This window comes from Giraffa tippelskirchi, chromosome 6 (assembly GCF_054371585.1).
Source record: "Giraffa tippelskirchi isolate mGirTip1 chromosome 6, T2T-mGirTip1v1.2.pri, whole genome shotgun sequence".
In the NCBI taxonomy this organism is placed as follows: Eukaryota; Metazoa; Chordata; class Mammalia; order Artiodactyla; family Giraffidae; genus Giraffa; species Giraffa tippelskirchi.
Window position 1 is genome coordinate 86,449,362 of NC_137280.1, and position 19,227 is coordinate 86,468,588.

The window sequence follows — 19,227 nt, forward strand, 5'->3', positions numbered from 1 at the left end:
ATTATCACATTAAACTGTAAGCAACCTAAACCTAATCTCTTGGTTTTAGGGAGCTGGCTTGTGGTTTGGGTCTTAAGGATGAGAAGGAGGTCAGCTCGGGGCCAACTGAAGGGAGAGCGCCCTTGGGATAGAGTCCGATACCTTCCAGTCCTTAGATCCCAGTGGCTGGCGAGCCAGCCAAGAAAGATGCTACCCCAGCCTTGCTAACAGCCTCCTCTCCCACCTCCCTTCCCTCACCCCAACGCACCCATCGCAGCTCTCTCCTTTAACGTTCAAGCCCCACCCTACTCCAGCCTCCTCCAACACCCTTCAGCCTCCCCTGCAGCGCGGCCTCCCTCAGGCAGGTGTCTCTCCCGGCCTCTGCCATCAGTGTGTGGAGCCTATCCTCACTGTATTCCCTCTCTTTGAGGGCCTGTCATCAGTCCCTTCTTACATTTTTGGACGTCTCCCTCTGTTTTCAGATGTTTTCCCTCAGGCTCAACTTTCAGCCTTCCCTCCGTCTATTCTCTCCCTCAGCCTGCAGGTTCCCTCGCTCGGTCTTTAGTGTTTCCTTGCTGTCTTCGGGATCCCAACTCTCGGTCTGTGAGGTCCCCTCTCAGTCTGAGGTGTATCCTTTTCGGTCTTCGGGGTCCCCTCTCGGTCTGAAGTATCTTCCCTCTCGTCTGAGAGGTCCTCTCTCCCGGTCTGAGATTTCTCCTCCCTCGGCCTGCGGGGTCCCTTCCCTCCGACGAAGCGGTCCCCTACCTCAGGTGTGCAAAATCTCTTGTCAGCCCTCACCCTTGGTCTGGGGTGGCATGTGGGAGGGTGGGGGGAGGTCTCATCGCTCCGCGGGCCGTGAGCAGCTGCTTTCCCCACTCACCGCCCCGCCACCAGCTCGCTTAAGCTCGCTCTCGCTGGTCACGTTTGGGGCGCGCACGCCGGGCGGCGGCAGTGCGTGCCGCGCGCGCAGCGTGCGCGGTGACGTCAGTGCGCTGGCGGCGGCGGCGGCGGCGGCAGCGGCGGCGGCACGGCTGTTTGTTCTGCTCTCCCGCAGCCGAGGAGCCGAGGCGGGGGCTGCGGCGGCGGCGGCGGCGGCGGCTGCCGGCAGTGCCCGCGGCAGAGCGGGGCCTGTGAGCGCGGCGGGCAGGCCCCGGCGCCGCGCCGGCAGCCCGAAGAGGAGGGGGCGGCGGCGGGCGGCTGGCGGGGGCGGCGTGCGGCCTAGCGTCTCAGGTGAGGACCGGTGCCCTTCGGGGCAGCAGACGGCGCAGGGCAGCCAGCTGGGGCCCGCGGCGCGGTCCGCGTAACCTGCATTGCGTAATGGGGCTGGTGCGCCAGCAGCTACGCCATCGGCGCGGCGCGGGGGCGGGGAGGCCGGGGCGACGCGGGCTCGGGCCTGCGGGCCTCCCGCGTCCCCGCGCCGCTCGCGCCAGGCCAGGACCGCTTGCGCCGTTGGCGTCGGGGCGGCAGGGCGGCTCGCGGGCGCCCCGCCGTTGGCGCCACCGCCCCCCGGCTTCGGCTGGGCGACCGCGCAGGGGCGCGGGCGGGGGGCGCGGGCGCAGCGGCGGGGCGGGTGGCCGGGGGCGGGCGGGGGGCGGGCGGGGGGCGGGCCGAGGCGCCCGGCACTTCCTGTCGCCGCCATTTTGTCAAGTGAGGAGGAGGAGGAGGAAGCGGCCGCCGCGGAGTGCGCGGTGCGCCTGGCCCCGGTAAGTCCGGGCCTGGCGTGGTGGTCACGAGCGCCGCTGTTCCCGGCTGCGGTCCCCGGGGCGGCCTCGGCCCCGGTGTTCACGTGGGGCGGCCCGACGCGCCCTTCCTCTGGAGCTTTGGTCCTCTGGCTCATGCCGGGGCAGCGCGCCCCCGCCCTCGTTTCCTCACCTTCCGGACTGTCCCCCGGAGCTCTGCGGAGAACGGATCTGGTTCCCAGGTGGAGGGAGGAGGCTGCCTCCGTACACCTACCCGGAGAGAGACCGTTGGGGGCGGGAGCCGTGCTCCGAGGGGCGAGCCTGGCCCCCTTTACCCACCCACTCCCGGCCCGGCAGCCCCTCACTGGGTGCTTTGTTTTGCTCGGTCGGTGCTCGCTGGCGTCCTTGCCACCGTCTTGTCTATTTGCAGTATTGTGCGTGGTGGTGGTTTAGGGTGGGGATATGGGGGAGTTGTGATTCAGCGAAATAAAATGACCCTCCCCTCCAAAACGGAAATCGCCCAACTTCTCCCGACTGAGATACCCCTAAGGCCCAGTCTTGGATGAAGATGGGAAATCCCACTCTGGTGTAGTGGACTGTACAAATACTTGTGTTTAGGCCTGTGGATGAGTCATGTGCTTTTACTGTGTGGCTGACCTCTCTTTTACTCAAGATCACGCATTGTATTTTGAAGTGTTATTTTTGTTTACTCATTTAACGTTTTTTGCAACCTGGTCCTTTGTATGGTCTTGGCCCTTGGGTTACTTTTTATGTGTGTGCTGGATGCAGGAAGTAACCTCTTGGAGTCAGCGCCTCATGAGAATTAAAGTGCCTTTGCTTACCTTCAAGAGAGTTTTCCCTGTCCGTGTTTACAAAGACCATCAGAGTACCTCTAAGCCTCTAAGTGGCTCTTTGGTGCTGTAATAATGTTTGGGAGATTTCTATGAATGGGACTGTCGGGTTCCTTAAATTGTTGGTTCTTGACATTTAGTTCTTGGAGGTTGTAAAGAAAGCAATTCCCAATAGGATTTATGAGTATGTTACCAGTTTCAAGAAGTTTTTGGATGGCACAGTCTGTTATATGACCTTGCCAGTAATATGATAAAACATTACTTTCGGTTGAATTTGGATGGGGTTTATCTTTCCACCAAGGTTTTAGGTAACTAACCTGTTCTTCCCCCAGTCTTCAACCTGGGAAAGATAAATTTCTCCTATGATTTCCCTCAACCAAATCGAGAAAAGTCTGATCTTAAACAAATGCACTGCTCCCTGTTACCTGCCATACCCGCTTAACCTTAGTAGGAAACATAGTATTTAAGGACTCAAGCTGTGAGTGAGTCTCTTAAGATGGTTTTAGTTTGTCTTATCTGAGGACATGAACCCCCATGTGTGCATCTTGCTAGAATTCAGCCCCAACCAAATTGCTGAAGATAAGAAATTTTGCCAACAGATGAAAGTTAAAACACGAAAGTGACTGCAGTTTAAGGATGGGTTGGCCGTTTTGAGGTGTCTTTAAGGCTGCCCTCCCTGGTTGAGAGGGTGATGAGAAAAAATATTACCTAAGAATTGCAAGAGAATCATTGGCCACTTTGTAAAATTTCCACTAAATTATTGAATTGTTTAACGGAATTTAGACTTTGTTTCCAGAAGTTACCCTTTTGAGCCAGTTGTTGTGATCTTTGAACTAAATTGCACTTTTGCTTTTGGAGGTGGAGAGGATGCAATATTTTCGTGTTACACAATTCAGGTTATTGAATGACTTGAGATTATGAATTTTAGAAGGAGTCTTTTTATTTAAATTTTCAGTAAAAACCATTTGGTATCAATGATTTGAAGACCCTGGGCTGTTAAATCTGCTCTGAGAGCCCCCTGTCATCATCTATATCAATGGTGTGGATGTAAAACGTTTCAAATTCTGATTTTGAATAAAATTGTAAGGTAGACAAGTTTGTCTTTATGTTCTAGGCACATCTGTAAAACGGGAAAAAGGGCTTGTCATTCAAAACTGCTGCTGATGTTTAATCAATCTTTGTGATTTTTAGTGTTTAGAACATTTGCGCGGTGAGAATTGGGATTCTTTGCTGATGCTGACATTTAATTCATAAGACATGAGTTTGTTAAAAATAAATAAAATTTCGTTAAATTACACTTAAAGAAAAAAACCTTGGAATGTGAGTTCCACGAGGGCAGGGTTTTGTTTGCCAGTCTTTGCCTATTTTTAATTCTTTAGTATCCTCTGCACCTTTGAAGAGCAGCTGTAATATTCTTTGAGTGAATAAACTGGAGAGATAATTGAAGAAGAATTTGGCATGCCCATAATACTAAATGTAAATAATTTCTTTTAAATCAGTAAAATATTAACAGTGGGCATAATTATCAGTAGTGACTTTCAGGGAATGTGAATTTTAACTAAGGTAACGTTAAGGTTCCTAATTACGGTAAACTTATTAATAGTTGAAGCAGCATGGCGTGCAGTTGCCTCTGTGCACTATCTACTGTACATTTCCCACTTTGCAGTTTGAAATGTGGTGAGTGGGTTTGGGTTGTGGTTCAGTCCTGACCTGGGAAAAGTATTTTAAGAGGGAGATGAAGTGGGTAATAAACAAGTATGGGTAGCATTTCTTAATGTGAATCTCATTTTGTCAGTAGAAAGAATCGGAAAAAAAGCATCGAGCCCTGATTTCACCTGATTGACCAGTCTGTTTCATCAATTATTTTTTGAGCTTATACTGTATATAAAGGAAGACAGATATTTGCACGATGATTTCTTTATGGCACATATATTTTTAATTAATGTATTCACTTCCAAATGTTTGTTGAATATAAATTACATATATTTTGAGTATTATACTATTATTGTAAAATATTATTGTTTTTAGTCGTTTTGTAATAGCTTTATTGAGATGTAATTCACAAATGATAGTTCACCAGTTTACAGCGTACAATTCAGTGGTTTTTAAGTATATTCAGAATGGTGCCACCACAACCAATTTTAGAATATTTTCATCCCTCCAAAAAGAGATCGCTATTCATTAGCAGGCACTCTCCATCCCTTCAGTCCATGGCAACTACTGATGTACTCTCTATGTCTATAAATTTGCCTGTTCTGGATATTTCAGGAATTGTACAATATATATAACCTTTTGTGTCTGGCTTCTGTCACTTGGTGTAATGTTTTCAAGGTTTATGGTGTAGCATGAATCAGTACTTCATTTCTTTTATGAATGAATACTATCCCCTTATGTGCATATGTCACATTTTATTTCTCTGTTCTTCAGTTGATGGGTATTTGGGTTTCCACTTTTTTGGGCTATGGTGAATGGTGCTGCTCCGAACATTCACGTACAAATTTTTGTATGGACATTTTGTATTAATTTCTGTTGGGTGGATACCTAGGAGTGGAATTGCTAGGTCATGGTACTTAACCATGCGCAAAGACTTTTTATTGGAGTGATTTTTCTAATACTTTCATGGAGGGATTAAAAAAGATAAAAGCTTAATAGAATGTGGTGTAGCCATTTAAAAGAACGGGAAATGGAAGTACAAGAATGTCAGTGTGTTGACTTGTGGTACAGTCTGCATGGTTTGATCCCCATTTGGTTTCTTAATTGTAATTGTCAGAGAACAGTCTGGAAGATGCACCCCAGACTTGTACCGTTGCTGTAAAGTGTTTAAAAACACTTAGGGTTGTTTTTTTCCCCCAGTCCGAACAGGCTACAACTGATTAAACTTGAGTAAACTGCATCCACATGTCCCAGTGTAAATCATGGGATGTATTCCATTCTAAAGAAATAGATGGAGAATGAGTCCAGTCTCAAAGTTAGGGCAAAGCAGCCATCTCTCCATCTGTCCTGTAATAGCACTGGTTGGTCCACATCATCTGGAAAAGAGATTGTAAGAGTTTTTTGCGCTTAACTTTTCAAAAAATATTACACTGTGAACATTTCCAAAATGCTCTATTTTTAGTGGGTGTTTAAAATTCTGTTATGTGAACGTACCATAATTCTGCTGTTTCTGGTCATGATTTTCAAGTTTCCCCCTTTTTTCATATCTAGAAATGAAATTACCAGACGGGGGGGGGGTGTGTTTTTGGAAACTTGATACAAATTAGTTTTCTGGAAAAGCTCTATGACTTTCCTTTTATCCAATCACACTTGACAGTGTCTTGTTTATGAGGATGAGGCTTTTAACAGTCCCCCAGCCCCCAACAAATAGCAATTAGGTAAAACTCAAGTGTGATCTTTGTGTTCTGTGAAGCCTCCTGAGAAGCAGAAGTGTCTCTGAGATCTTGCTCTTTGACCTTTCTTCTCTCCTGCCCGGAGTTGGACTTTGCTTCCTGAAATCAGGTCTCAGAGTTCTGAATCCATGATAGAAGTCCAGTGTAATCTGAATGCTCTGGGGAAGGCTTGAACAGCCTCTTGGCATCCAGTCCTGTCTCATTTTTGCTGACCTGCTCCAAGGACTGATACTGCCAGGGTGGCACTGTTAGACCCCAGTTTGAATCCTGGCCCTCTTGCCTGCTGTGTGACCTTCAGCCTGTCACTCGACCTTCCCCAAACTTGTTCATCTTTCAGTTGAGGGTAAAGGGAGGTGGTGCTCTCTCAAGGTTATTTGCTGTCATTACCCAGGACGAAGAAGAGAAGTGGGAAGAGGTAGCCAGCTATTAGAAAGTAGAGCAGCTGAGGGTTCGGAAGATGTGCCAGCTGACATGCCTGGACACTCTGTCATCAGGTGATACCAAGATCAGCCAGGTGCCTTTCAGATTCCCATCTGTGCTGTGTCTTCCTTAGAGTGAACTCTGAGTAGAGCTCAATGGGGGAGGTTATTTAAAGTGTGGATGGGGTTTTTTAAGTGAGGATTTGTTTTTATCTGATAATGAGATTAAAGGGGGGGGTAATGGTATTAATGGAAATTCAGCAAGCTCTGGGGGTGCCCACTGTGGGATATTGTTGGCTGCATAGTTTTGGAGAAATGATCCAGCTGGGGAAAGTGGTCCATTGTCTTCTCAGGCCTAAGATGAAACTTAACCATTTCATTAAAACCTGGTTTGTGAACAATGGCAACAGTCGTCCGAAGTTGCTGGTGGAGGACGTTTTTCCAGAGCCACAAGCACAGCATCTCTCTATACCTTCCCTGCCTTTTTTGGCCCTAAATTAAATTATGTTGACATTTGGACTTGGTGAAAGGATTCTGGTCTCCAGGAAGGTTTGTATCACAAGTCAAGGGCTCCTTGGAAAGGAGGCAGGCAGTTGTATGGTGGGCCAGGAAAGTGGAGTTCCTGGCTCGGAGGCTAAGTCCCAACTAATGGACTTTGGGCCTGTTGACCAGAAGAAAACCAGTCGATGCCAGTCACCTTTCCTAAGAGCTGTCAGGATCCAGTTCCATGTGGAATGCCTTTTGTGTGTGTTTGTGAAACCTAATTGAAGAGTCTGTTTCTTTCAGAGATTGATCAGATCCAAGCATTTAACTGAAAATTAAAAGCACCTAAATGAATATGCATTTCTTCTTTTTGATCTGTGACATACTTACAAATAAAGGCTTTTTAAAGGTCACCCTAAGTATAGGTTGTTCTGTGATCTGTTCCTTAACAAGTGTTGGCCTGTTCTGCTCAATGTAGGAAGTTTCAGGACTTTGGGCTGTGGCTAGCAGAGTTGGGCTTGAGTGGAGCTGTGTACTGAAAAGGGAAAACTGTGGAGTCCATGTTGGGGGATTAGTCCCAACCCCACCTCCTTCTGACCTTGACATCAACCTCAGGCAAGTTACATAATCTCTCTACACCTGGGTTTCCTTATTGGTAAAACAGGATCTGTATGTTTAAGTATTGACTGGGTAGACAAAAGATGGGGGTGCCTGGCATCTGGGTTGTATTATGATGGGGAAGGGAAGGGGGTCTCTGACTTGTATTCTATTTGTTTGGAGGGGGGGAGTGTTGCTTTTGCTCTGCCCGAAGGGTCCAAGAATAGCTGAGCAGGCCTCAATGTGCCTGTGGTCACTTCTCTTGTCTTGGTGTGCACCTAAGGCTGAGATGGTTTGTTTTTGGTTGCTGTCATGCCAGGAGACACTGGCACATTGTGGAAGCCCTGCCAGGGAGCGGTGTTGGGCTTGGTATTGTGCAATTTCCAGAAACAGGAGTTAGTAGTTTCTGTGTCTTTGTGTGTGGCTAACATCCCCAGTTGTCATACCCCAGGCAGTAACACATACATGCCTACAGGCAAATTGGCCTTTGAGCTTATTTTGTGTAAAAGAGAGAGAGTAAGATAAACTGGGGGATTTTACACTTAAAACATTTTCCACTATGTTTGAGGAAACATACATTTCAGGTGAGCAAATTCGGAAGGTTGAAACAAGAGGACTGCATGGAGTGTGGAACCTGCCAGTGCAAGTTGTTCAAGCATGCGCCTGTGCCTTCAAGCATGCGCCTGTGCCTTCAAGCACAGAGGGAGAGAAGGAGGGGCTGGGCTGGATGCTCTGGATCTGCTGTGCGCCTTTCTTGGACAAGTTGCATGTCCTTCCAGGCTTCAGTTTCTCATATGTTCAGTTCAGCTCAGTCGCGTCCAATTCTTTGTGACCCCATGAACTGCAGGATGCCAGGCCTCCCTGTCCATCACCAACTCCCAGAGTTTACTCAGATTCGTGTCCATTGAGGCGGTGATGCGATCTAACCATCTCATTCTCTGTCGTGCTCTTCTCCTCCTGCCTTCAATCTTTCCCAGCATCAGGGTCTTTTCCAGTGAGTCGGTTCTTCGCATCAGGTGGCCAAAGTATTGGAATTTCAGCTTCAGCATCAGTCCTTCCAATGAATATTCAGGACTGATTTCCTTCAGGATGGACTGGTTGGATCTCCTTGCAGTCCAAGGGACTCTCAAGAGTCTTCTCCAACACACAATTCAAAAGCATCAATTCTTCGGTGCTCAGCTTTCTTTATAGTCCAACTCTCACATCCATATGTGACTACTGGAAAAACCATAGCTCATATGTAAAAATGATATCTCATATGTAAAATGAGGTAATAGATTTGGGCTCCAGTGAACTTGGACCACAGTCTAGGTTTTAAGAGAAAGTAATTCTTGTTTTGTGTCTTGTTTTTCAAACTCTGGATTATGAAGTGAATTTAGTAGGTTGCAATCATTGTTTAAGGGGGGAGAAAAAGGAAATGTCAAAGAGTGTTACACATTCAAGGGTATTTCATAAAACCTTTGCTGTGATTCTGTGTATTGTGTACACGGCAAAATCTGTTTCCTATTGTGAATCTTTTCAGACTAGTATGAAATAGCCTTGTGTTAGATACCACTCATTGTTAACTGTGGGTACCCTGAATTTTTTTTTTTCTTTCTTTTTTTGGTGGTCATTTTACAATCTATTTCTTCATCATTTGCCTAAGGTGACTGTCCTGGATATGTTTTCTAGTAGCATGTGAACTGCATTGATCTTTAGTTTCTTTTCTTCCTCGTCCTGTGCTTGCTAGAAGCTCTTTGGAGGGTAGAGTGGGATGGGGAAGTTGAGGAGGAAGCATGTGGGGAAGGCTGTCAGCAGATTGCAACTAGCAAAACAGTAAGTATGTAAAGAGTATTTTGTGTGCGTGTTGTGGGGACAAATTATTTTTACTCTTGAGATAGTGTCCTCACAACTTTTTAATCAAGCAAGATGTTAGTTCTAAAGGAAATGGCTATATTGGTTACTTACTTATGGTATCAGTAACAAACATGAAACGAAAGGAGATTTTTGAAACAAAATGGAATTTGCTGGTTGATGTAGTAAGTCTAGAGTGGACCTCAGGCACAGCTGAAATCAGGGACTCAAATAGGGACATCAGAGCTGTTTTTTATCTCTGATATCCTGACTTCAAGGTCAAGAGTGATTCTTCCCCAGGAGTGCTCTCTGATGATAGAAGACACTGGCTTGGATCATTGCCCATCCCTGACCATGTTCAGAGTGGGAATGCCAAGCCACTTCACTCGAACATAACACATTCATTCGTCTCTGGCCTCCGCTTGCTCACCTCCAGTGATAATCCCAGCAGCATCTTGCTCCTCATTGTGAATCATGCTGGATGGGATAATTTTTTTGGACAGTCTACATTTTATATTTGAAGTAGAGTGTACCCCCTATCTTGAAGCAATAAATTTTGGATGGCTGAAGGGAAGTTGATTTTCCATACTTGGTCGTAAAAACCAGAATTAGCTGCAATCAGCTTATAACAAGTTACTCAAGAAAAAGGATAAAGTGAAGATCGTTAAGGATTGTGGGTATTCCAAATCCTTGGTCCAGAATTAAATGAAAGACATGATTTATACCAGATTCCAGGTACAGAGGGATTTGCTGTGGGGGAGGAGTCAAGCTAAGTCTTAGTAGTCTCTTAGATGGGCAAGAAGACTCCAGCTGCTGGTGATAGAGCCTGATTTGATCAGTAAACAGCCCTCAGGAAGCACAGGGGTGAGATAGGCTTATAACATGGAAGGAAGTGCAGGGGAAGACTGGGTTAAGAGACCAGGTAGGTAAACATCAGCATATGCATTCATGAATGAAATTGTAATGGAGAATGTTTCAGTAGACTGGATTCATCTTTGTCCACACAAAAACTACATTTGTAATTTTGCCATTTGTTAAGCTGTTTCTATACTTAAATTCTTGTAAAGTCTGCTGCTTGGCATTCCTCTAGTATTACAGAAAGCTTACTCAGATTTCCATAATCAAAAACAAGTGTTAAACACTGCTAGAGTAATCGTTTTCCTACAGTTCTTTCTATTGGATTTATTCAATTCTTTAAGGGACTCAAAATAATTGAGGATCCAGTGGCCAAGGATAGATGAGCTCTGCTTCTCATTAGAGCATCAGTTCTTAAGGGGAGGTTGGAGGTCCCTTTGAAAAGGTGACAAAGCTGTGGATCCTTTCTCCAGAAAAATGCGTATGTGTGAACATTGAATAGTTTATGGGTAGAGACGTTTCTTATAACCCTAGAGCCCATCCAAGAAGCATGTACTAAAATGGATTTCCTGGAGTTTACTTTGAGAATGAGAAATTATTATGTGAATTAAATGACCCTTGATGATTTTGAAGACTTTTGTTTTTGCATGTTTCCGCTTTTGCAAACATTTGCAATTTTTATGGCTCTAGGAAACAGTGTGGAACACCCATTTTGGTTTATCCTTGTGGAAAATCCTCCAGAGACTTTCACAGAGCTGTCAGCCTGTGTCAGCTGTGGTGTAGATCTGCCCAGGGGCCTTCTACACCCCTCTTTTTCAACTTGTTCTCTTTCTTGGGTATGAGGAATGTCTCATAATGCCAGACTGGGCCTGTTGCAGTGGCTGCAGATGAAGGAAGGTTTTTGTTCTGGGGCTCTTCGCTGAAGCAGCTTCCGCTGTTCATAAAACTGTTTTCCAGGATTTGGTGTTGGCTTGGAGCCTTTGCTGCAGAAGGTAGTCCAGTGGGCTGTTCGTCAGCCCAATCATTTGGTTATGCTGGATATGGGTAGACTTAGAAAGACTCATGGCTATGGGCCCTTATGTGGCTTAGCGCCTGCTCTTGGCTGTGGGACCTTTTTTCCATGCTTGCATTTGAACCTGCAGACTGAAGGAGACAGAACTTGTGGGATGAGAAAATACCCTTCTTCAGTGTGATATGTTTGTGCTTAGGGATTTAAACGTGCCGCACAAGTGGTGTGCATGATGCCATTCTTCTCTCTTCCAAATCCTTTGTCTGGTAGAAGGAAGAGGAAATTCATTGTCATTAACTTGAATAATTCATGCTTTGTAATTGGGGCAGAGTTGTCAAAGGATGGACAATAAATAACTTGTATTACTTCTGGGAATAGTGCATATTGTTTTAAAAATTCAGTGGAGTAAATTTTAAGATCTTAGTGACTTTCTTCAGTGATTTGTGAATGGGGCAGCATCGTATCTAGCAGATTAGGGAGGTGCTCCCACGGAGCTGTACAGAGGAAAGACTTAGTGACAGAGACTGCGGTGGAGGAAACTAGACCATCTGTCGAAAAACAGATTGCTTGTGGCAAGGTCACTTTCTTTTTAGGGATGACAGGGGTCTGTCAGGCAGATTACCTCACTAGTGCTGACCAGGTGATTCCTGATTGACTGGTTTTAAGATTCCATTTCTGGGAGAGCCGAAACTAATTAAGCTGTGGTTTGTTGACATGGGGCTCATTTTGGGCGTGTTGTTGTCTTTTTAACAATGTCAGAACCTCTTTGCTTTCCCCTAATCTCTAAAGTTTGAATTAAATTTATATGTGCTAATGGATATTTCCCCCATTCATTTTCTGTTGGTCTTTGGATGTAATTAATCCCTTTGCTCTGCCCAGTTGAATTACAGTCTTATGTATTGTACAGACATGGCTTTGTTCCTTAAACAGTTTGCTGTTTTTATAATGTAATTAAATAAACATAACTTACATGATGGAGTTTTATAAGAGGTGGTACCATCCATGTGTAGGTTGTTTTCATTCATAATCTTCATTTAAAGTTATTCAGCTCTGAAGTGCTTTCAGTTATATAAAAAAAACTGCTAAGTAATGAAGTTTGCATATATGTGTCTTCATTTTCCTTTTGATTCCAGGAAACTATTGAGCTCACAGATTAGTTGTCTGGAAATAACACCACCTTCATATTCATCTGTTTCAAAATAATAGCTCACATATATTTGTAATCCCAGGAGTGCAGTCTTGAATTCGTAACATTGGAGCTGATAGCCTGCATCTTAGCTTGCCTGTGCTCAGTGTCATTTCTCAGGACACCTGTGGGCCTCTTTGCTCTGGGAGCCCATCTGAGTACCCTTCCCTTGCACTTGTGAGAGCTGGGTACCTTCCCCGGCCTATGGCTCTTTAAACACCCCCGCCCCCCAGTTGTTCACCTTGAGACAATTGCTTATCTTTGATCATTGACTCTTTGTGAAAAGGATTTTTAGCAAGTAGTTGCCTATTCAAAGGGTAGAAATACCTTTTCTGAATAGATCTTTTTTTTTGTTTCTTGTTGTCTAGTTACCAAGTTGTGTCCAACTCTTGTGACCCAATAGATGGTAGCCTCCAGGCTCCTCTGTCCATGGGGTTTTCCAGGCAAAAATACTGGTGTGGGTTGCCCTTTTTTTTTTCTGTTTCTTCAGTTCAGTTGTGTCTGACTCTTTGCGACCCCATGGACTGCAGCACGCCAGGCTTCCTTGTCCATCACCAACTCCCGGATCTAACTCAAACTCACGTCCATCGAGTCAGTGATGCCATCCAACCATCTCATCCTTTGTCGACCCCTTCTCCTCTTGCCTTCCATCTTTCCCAGCATCAGGGTCTGTTCTAGCGAGTCTGTTCTTCTCATCAGGTGGCCAAAGTATTGAAGTTTCAACTTCAGCATCAGTCCTCCCAATGAATATTCAGGACTGGTTTCCTCTAGGTTAGACTAGTTGGATCTTCTTGCAGTCCAAGGGACTCTCAAGAGTCTTCTCCAACACCACAGTTCGAAAGCATCAGTTTTTCGGCGCTCAGCTTTCTTTTTAGTCCAACTCTCACATCCATGCATGACTACTGGAAAAACCATAGCATAGCTTTGACTAGACAGACCTTTGCTGGCAAAGTAATGTCTCTGCCTTTTAAAATGCTGTCTAGGTTGATCATAGCTTTCCTTCCAAGGAGCAAGTATCTTTTAATTTCATGGCTGCAGTCTGTTTCTTACTGCTGGCCTATTCTGAAGTGGTAGATTTGAACAGAAGTCACTCTGCTTGCTGTCTGAGTCAGCCTTCATGTATGGAACTGCAGTGTGAATCACTTCCCTTTATCCACTATATTCCGCTGCACATATGGAGCTTGTGCATCCATTTATGATCACTCCATTTTAGTGAATATTTGAGTGATTACTGTGTGCCAGGTGTACTGTTTGCTGAATTTCTAAGACCTTCTGTATTCCTAAAGTCCTCTTAAGATAGGTACTGGTATCATTTCTGTCTTACGGATAAGAAATTTGATGTCCAGAGAGCTCAGTCATTTGGACAGGGTTGCTGGTAAGTGTCAAGGCCTGGCTCTAGAGCCCAAGAGTTCACGACTAGGGAGGAAGGAATGTAATGCATGCAGATGGCTGGAATGGTACCTAATAGCATAAGGTAGATCTTGGAAGTACTCTCTGAGAGGTACAGGCCAGGAAGTCTGGGAAGGAAGAGTCCATCCAGCTGTGAACATTGGGAAAGAACTGATGTTTAGGCTGGTCTGTCAGTGAGAATAGCTGAGGCTTGGATGGAAACCTGGATAGTGCTGCAAGCAAACACCTGTCCTTTGGAGGCAGCCCCCATGGCAGAGAATTATCAGAGAAGGGTCATTGCTTTCACTGGACAGATCTTTTCATCCAGGATTCTGTGCCATTCTCCTGAAGAGTCTGATGAGGAAATTCAAACAAGTGGAATTATGCTGCACCCTGAAAAAGTTTCCACCAGTGCTTTGATTTAGCTTCACCTCCGTTTTCCCCTTGATACTCCAGTGGAAGTATATGAGTACTGAAGAGGAATTTTGGGGGAGTAGTAAGCTGGAGTGTCATCTTTAGCCCAGGCACTCCACCCAGGCTTGTTAAATTGGTGTGAGCTGGATGATCTCTTACGATTACCGTGAATTACACAGTCTCTAAGCTGTGCTTTATTGTAGGGTGAAATTGAATTCCAGCTCTTGGGTGCTTATTTCCCACTTAGGGACTCTTATTTACAAGGAATTTCCTGCCGGAAGCAAACTTGCTGACTTGGATGATTTCTTCATCCTGTGCACATGGGACTTCCTAAGTAATCAGGTACTGTGTTCAGTATTCTGTGTGTGCAGTGAGGATTCAGTGATGAGTAAAAGTGTCTCCCATGTCTGTATGCCATGTACATTTGAAATGTGACTGGGGCTTGGAGTGAGACAGGTATTTCAGAAATCTTGGTATCTTCAGTGGTGAGCAGCAACCCAGTGTTAGAACCGTGGTAATTCATTTAACAAGTGTGCCTTGAAGAAATGTTTCATTTTACTTTTAAAACTTTTCTTTCAATTTGTAAAATGACAAGTGATCTCATTGAATAAAGGTTTGCCTCTGAGTATCTGTGAAAAAAATATCCAGTCAAGAGAAAATGGTAGAAGTTAAACAAATTCCCTGCAAAACTCGACCAGTAAGCTAGTTGGAAAGTACTGGGTTGGCCAAAAGGTTCGTTTGCTTTTTTCCATAAGATAGCTGTAGTAGTGCTTAGCTGTCTTTAATGTCATCCAAAACAACTTTGTTAGATTGTATGGTGACGGCTGTCATATCAGCATGCATTTTAAAAAAAAACAAAAAAACCCAAAATTGGTGAACTTTTGTGTAGTCATCTTAATATTGAAGATGAAAGAAAAAGCAGCATTTTCAGCGTATTATACTTTACTGTTTCAAGAAAGGTAAAAATGCAACTGAAAAGCAAGATTTGTGCAGTGTATGGAGAAGGTGCTGTGACTGATCGAATGTGTCAAAAGTGTTTTTCGAAGCTTTGCGACGGAAATTTCTCACTGCACGGTGCACCATAGTTGGGTAGACCAATTGAAGTTGCTAGCAATCAAATTGAAATGTTAGTGGAGAATAATAACATTATACCACGTGGGAAATAGCTGACATACTCAAAATATCCAAATCAAGCGTTGAAAATCTTTTGTACCATCTTGGTTATGTTGATCACTTTGATATTTGGGTTCCACGTAACTGCAGCAGAAAAAAACCTTCCTGACAGTATTTCCGCATACAATTTCTCTACTGAAACGTAACAAAAATGTTGTTTTTTAAAACAAATTGCAATAGACGATGAAAAGTGGGTACTGTACAATAATGTGAAATGGAAGATTGTGGAGCAAACTAAATGAACCACCACCAACCACACCAAAGGCCAGTCTTCATCCAAAGAAGGTGATGTGTCTATGGTGGGATTGGAAGGAAATCCTTTTATTACAATCTCGTTCTGGAAAATCAAACAATTACTTCTAACCAGTACTGCTCCCAGTTAGACTAGCTGAAGGCAGCACTTGATGAAAAGCATCTGGAATTAGTCAACAGAAAATGCATAATCTTCTATCAGGATAATGCAAGACCACATGTTTCTTTGGTGATTAGGCAAAAATTGTTACAGCTTGTCTGGGAAGTTCTGATTTGTCTGCTGTATTGTATACACACATTGTACCTTTGGATGTCCATTTATTTTGGTCTTTATAAATTCTCTTAGTGGAAAAAAATTAAAATCTCTGATAGACTGTAAAAGGCACCTGAAACAGTTCTTTGCTCAAAAAGGTAAGTTTTGGGAAGATGGAGTTACAAAGTTGCCTGAAAAGTGGCAAAAGGTAGTAGAACAAAATGGCGAATACATTGCTCAATAAAGTTCTTGGTGAAAATGAATAATGTCTTTTAGTTTTACTTTAAAAACTGAGGGAACTTTTTGTCCAACTCAGTACATTATCAAAATATAATAGATTTATTGCTGCATAATTCTGTTGCTCTAAAACTATAAAATTGCATATAGGATAAAATTGAAATTCCCATGCTGTGGTACTGTGAGCTCCTGGCTTTTATCACAAGACCATTGCCCAATTCCATGTCTTTATTCTTTATTGCTTCTGCACTCCCTGCATATTTTAGGGTACAGTTTGGAGCATTCTTATTTTACAGTAATCTGCCCAGTTTCTCAGGTTTCCCTGTGGCTCAGCTGGTAAAGAATCCACATGCAATATGGGAGACCTGGGTTCGATCCCTGGGTTGGGAGGATCCCCTGGAGAAGGGAAAGGCTACCCACTCCAAGCAGTGCTCTCCAGTGGAACTTTCTCCAGTCATAGAAACATTTGTTTTCTGGGTTATTTAGTGTATTAACACTACACTCATGTGGCACGTAAGGCCTTGAAGGTGGCTGGAAGACGAACATGCTCGGTTTGACAGATTTTAGAGAAGCTGGACTCATTTTAGTCCCATGGTGCTTTCAGGTATCTATGTTAACATTGGCCTGTGGGCAGGTGGATGTGCAGTTCTAGAATTCAGGGGATGGTTTGCCAGACTTGGAGGCTTTGGGCAATTGTCAGGAAGGTGAGAGAAGTCTCCCTGGGGTTGTGGGGGGAGAAGTGAGGGACCTGGGGCCAGCATTTAGGATGAGAAGATAGTGGGGCCTGAATTCCTGATTTATGGATAGGCAGGTTTCTCCTCTGTTCCTCTCCCCCACCCCTAGGAGGTTGGAAGAGGAATCCCAGAAAGGGCCTGGACTTGAGAGCCAAGCCTGTGCAGGGTAAGAACTCAGAGAATTAGCCCTCATCAGGGTGAGGTCTTTGTCTTCGGAAACTATTCATCCTGGAGTTATCTAGAAAAGATCATATTCTCTAGTCTCTGCCTGTCTTTATAGCCTAGAAAATCCCCCACCCCTCTTTGGAATTTGCTTTATCTGTCATCTTCCTTTCCACTCTCATTTTTGTGACCTTTAGGGGCAGGGCTGGGTCATTTGACCCCATTATCTGTGTGTGGAGAATGTGAACTAAGGTTCAAGCAGGGACTGAAGACTGAGCTGTGACTCTAGAAGGTGCCGATGGTGGGTCCACCTGGAGTGAATCAACTGAGCAAGGTGGGCAGAAACCTGCTCACAGAGCTGTTGCTAGTGGGCTGCCTTTGGTTTTACATGTTTCATGGTTTACAGCTTGTGAAACGTGAATATTTTAAGAGTTAATAGTGTTTATCGAGCACTTTCTGTTGCATCTCATTTGGCTCGTACACAAGCCTTGTAAGGGCCGTATTTCCATTTTAAAGTTGAGGAAGCTGCAGTGACACCATCTACCTATTTTTTTCTGGTCAAAAATACATAAAACAATTTTGCCATCTTAACATCTATAAGTGTACAATAGTGTTAACTATGTGTACGTTGTTGTGCAATAGATCCTGAGAACATTTTCATCTTGCAAAACTGAAACTATAGCCACTGAAAACTTTCCCCTTTCCTCTCGGCCTAGCCACTGGCAACTACATTCTGCTTTTTGTTTTTAAGAGTTTGACTGTTTCAGATAACTTCATACAGTGGAGTTATGCAGTATCTGTCTTTTTATGACTGACTTGTTTTCACCGAGCATAATGTCATATAGGTTCATCCATGTTGTCATAAATGCCAGGATTTTCTTACTTTTTAAAAAGCTGATTACTAGTCCAGTGTATATACGCATACCACATTTTCTTTATCCATCCAGCTGTTTGTTGATGGACATTTAAATTGTTTTCACCTCTTGGCTATTTTAAATATTTTTTTATTTATTTATTTGTTGAGTCTTTGTTGTATCACGTGGGATCTTCATTGTGGCTGCTGTGCTCCATAATTGAGGCATGCGGTCTCTGGCTGGTTGCAGTGCATGGGTTTAGTTCCCTAGCCAGGAATCCAGCCTGTGTCCCCTGCATTGCAAGGTGTATTCTTAACCACTAGACCACCAGGGAAGTCCTGGCAATTTTGAAAATAAGTTAGAACTTGAAACAAGCTTGCAGAGGACTGTAAACTTCTCATGTTCTAATTTTGCTCTGAAACTGATTTGTGGTTGGAGGATTTTTATCAGGCAGCTATGAAAGATGGTCAAAAGGTATAGGAGATGGCTCAAGCAGTGGCACTATGGTATCCAGCCAGCTGTCTTTCAGGGCATCCTAAAAGAAGCGACTGGTTAAAATTGAAATGGATCCCACCCATCTTCGGAGAAAGCAATGGCACCCCACTCCAGTACTCTTGCCTGGAAAATCCCATGGACAGAGAAGCCTGGTAGGCTGCAGTCCATGGGGTTGCTGGGAGTCGGAAACGACTGAGCGACTTCCCTTTCACTTTTCACTTTCATGCATTGGAGAAGGAAATGGCAACCCACTCCATTGTTCTTGCTTGGAGAATCCCAGGGACGGCGGAGCCTGGTGGGCTGCCGTCTGTGGCGTTGCACAGAGTCGGACACGACTGAAGCGACTTAGCAGCAGCAGCAGCCACCCCATCTTGGTTTCTCAGGGTCTGTCAGTTACCCCACAACCCTGGCTTCTCAACCCCCAAGGTACCAAGACAGCCTTTTCCACGGCAATTGGTTTGACTTATGTCTTTTTTTTTTAATTGTGGTATAGTTGATACATTATTATGTAAGTTTCAGGTGTACAACATAATTCACACTTTCAAAAGGTTATATTCTATTTATAGTTATTATAAAATATTGGCTATATTTTCCATGACTTGTGTCTTGATTTCAACCAGTCTAACCCTAAACAGACTCACAGAATTATTATAATTGAACATTTCTCCATGCATTGCCTCAAAATGTGACCAGAGCAGCTTACTTTTTAAATCTTGTAAGTGGGAGGGCCCTTACCAGCTCATGAGCAGAGATCAGAGATGAGAGGTGCCTAGAGCACCAGTCTCAGCAGACCATGTCTCCGCATTCAGTGTTCTGTGTCTTAAACCTGGACAATTTTAGTAATTTTTAAATTTATTTTTGGCTGTGTTGGGTCTTAGTTGAAGCACACAGGATCTTCCTAGCAACGTGTGGGATCTTTCATTGTGGCTCATAGGCTTCTCTCTTGTTATGGCACGTGGCTCAGTAGTTGTGACTCGGGGGCTCAGT

General features: G+C 44.4%; 1 protein-coding gene across 4 annotated transcripts in view; it reads left to right on the forward strand.

Moving 5' to 3' along the window:
• The first annotated feature begins 973 nt into the window (after positions 1 to 973).
• Positions 974 to 19,227, forward strand: part of BRD4 (bromodomain containing 4) — a 91,213-nt gene continuing 72,959 nt past the window's right edge. For 3 of the 4 annotated variants that reach the window (XM_081501224.1, XM_081501227.1, XM_081501228.1), the window contains exon 1: positions 1,629 to 1,682. The gene's annotated coding sequence lies outside the window, so the exon portion shown is untranslated. Of the gene's footprint in view, positions 1,210 to 1,628; positions 1,683 to 19,227 lie in introns of those variants that run through there. The other variant, XM_081501226.1, reaches the window with a different exon arrangement.